The following is a 3,045-nucleotide window of genomic DNA, read 5'->3' on the forward strand; positions in this document are numbered from 1 at the left end:
TCTGGAGCAGAAAAATGAAATCATAATCATGAGCTTGTGCAGCGCATCTGTCTCCTGTGCGCGCTCCTGCAGTCAGAAGCGCATCATCGTGGCAGCGTGCGTGAGCTTCAGAGAGTAACAATAACATTTTAGTATATTAGTATATTAAATGATAAGTGATGTATTTATAAAATGCTGCTGGTGATATGAAATATAAGTTTCCCACAAGCATTTAAAATATTAGGTTAATCTAAGAGAGAGATTTATATATATATATATATATATATATATATATATATATATATATATATATATATATATATATATATATATATATATATATATATAATAAAGTGTACAAAAATAATGCAGAGTAAGTGCCAATTCACATCAGAAGTTCAAACCCTGATGCAAAGGTCATCTGTCACAAGAGCTTAAACTGAGAATCACTGCCCTTTATTGCCCACAGACTCGCTGTTTGCTATTTATACACACTGTCATTCTCAATAAAGCAAGAACTTGTGTTTTCGTTATTAACAGCAATCATCAAAATTATAATATTATAAAACAACACCAACTGGTGAATTTAATATAATGCCATAATAACAGAAATCATAGTCAAACAGGTAAGAAGTAAAAGATCAGTGGATCGAGGACATGCTCCACAGTTGGAGTTATTTTAAACAGGTTAGCTTTACATTCTCTTATGTAGACACATTATGTCATTAGTCTACATGTCCGAAATTGTAGGGGGAAAAATAATAAACAAATATATATTTTATTAACAGAGGCCAGAATAGCACAGGGTTTCCACAGTTAAGCCTGAAGCTCCGCTGCACGTCACTAATACTCGCCTCTCAGGAACAACGTCATGCAACCTCATCATTTCACAAACAAAGAGAAGTTATCAGAAAATTAAGAAATAAGTCACTGGAAACAGCGTGATCACAAAACGAACATGATAAATGCGGCTGTTTGTTTGCATACTTTGTTAAATATTCAAATTCAAAAGCATCAATGTTTTACTATATAATAAGTGAAACATTGATCACAATGAATTAGTTTATCAGTACCAGTTTATCAGTTTTAACGCTTATGAAAAAAGCCGGCTTATTCAGTCGAGTCTGTTTATTTGTATCCACAGTAGCCTATATATACACATCACATTTAGAATGAATGATAATATCTCTATTTTTATAAAAGCCCCCCCCCCCCCCCCCCAAAAAATAAATAAATAAATAAATAAAATATATATATATATATTTTATGATAGCCAATGTAAAGCTAAACTCTCAGGACGAGACTTATGACAGATAATATAAGTTACTAAATAACATGATTGTGATAGAGAATAAGAGGCTGATGTCTGATTCTTCAAGTGGTCATATTTACCATGTTTACTATGGTAATGTTAATGTTTAGCATGCACAGTCTTTTACATCGCTTATAAATATTGCTGCCTTGTATGGTGATTATAATCCACACCGGATCGCTTATTTCAAACACTGTTGACTTAAAGTGAGTTTTGAGCTCAACTTATTTAAAAAAGTGTTTAATGCTGTTAGCTTTCTGATATGATCTGCTGTGCAGACTCTCTATTTTTATAATAGCACCCGAACAAACCGCTTTTGACCGCTGAGAGGCGCTTTAACTGCAAGTTATCAAACAAGCGCATCAAAGCACATTTTCGCAATTAGACGTCAGTTTTGCCTCGCTGATGTGTTACATTTGACCTCTTCCGTCAGGAAATGAAAGAAAAACACTATAGTAAAAATATTTAATTTATTTAATATTTAATATTCACAGATTAAAGTTTGGTACTTATAAAGTTATGCATCTCTTAGAACGAATTCAAGCAGGATAAATGGCAAGCTGTCCCTGAGCCTGTGCTTATATTTTCTCCAAGCTACATGATATTAAACCATATTTTAGATTTGTCACATTTAAAAGGTGTGCAGTATTATTTATATTATATGAATTATATGTTATGTTATTCAAAAGAATAATCGGGGCATTAAAAGTGGTAGCCTATTTTATTTTAGTGAGCTAGGCTACATGGTTTAATATGCAAAATGTCTATATTTTCATATATTAGGCCTATATTTTAATTTACATTTTAAAATTCCTTCAATAAAACTAAATGCATTTTTGTTATTTGTTACCTGTCCTTTTTTTTTCTTTTTTTTTTTTTTTTTTTCTTTTTTTTTTTGACAGATAATTTCTTGGGGAAAAAGCCATTTGTCTGTACACTGATTAAAAAATTGTTGCATGTTAATAAAACGTGAGGCACCATATAATTACGTTCCTATTATTTAGGCCTGATTAGTCTAAAACAAAAAATGAATAAATTAAACTTGCATGTTTTAGCTAACTCTTTGAAACTCTAATGAATGGATGGATTAATAAACCGTCCTCACGACTAAACTCAAGTTCCCTCATTATAATCAACAAAATTTAACACAATGTAAAAAAAGAGCTTCATTAACTGTTAAACTTTTTGACTGATTTTAAAGGGAGCCTTCCTTACTTGCTTTTAGGGCTGGGCAATAGCATATGGCTTAAAAAGGTATTTTCAGAAAAAAAATAAAATAAAATCAATTTTCAACTGACAAAAAAAAAAAAAAAAAAAAAGAAAAAAAAAGAAAAATGTTCAAAACAAGTTTTAATATAGTTCTTTATTATTCATTTACCAGTTAAATGTATAACTGAGACAAGATCATTAAAATACAGTAATGTTATTTCCTTAATGCTGGAAAGACCATTATTATTATTATTATTATTATTATTATTATTATTATTATTATTATTATTATTATTATTATTTTGAATAATTGTTGCCTACATAGGTGAAGCAAAACAGATTTTTGGATTGGTCCATTATTTCTTCCCTTATTTTCTTAAATAATAAACAATGATAACATTATTAATTTATAGAAATAATTTAAACAATTAAAACCTTTTTTTTTACTTGAATTTAAATACTATTTAACTGACTTTAAAATCTCAAGGAGTTTATTAAAAAGGGTAAAATGTCACAGTACATGTTATATAATTATATAATATAAT

Source organism: Carassius auratus, unplaced genomic scaffold (genome assembly GCF_003368295.1).
Source record: "Carassius auratus strain Wakin unplaced genomic scaffold, ASM336829v1 scaf_tig00215864, whole genome shotgun sequence".
NCBI classification, from domain to species: domain Eukaryota; kingdom Metazoa; phylum Chordata; class Actinopteri; order Cypriniformes; family Cyprinidae; genus Carassius; species Carassius auratus.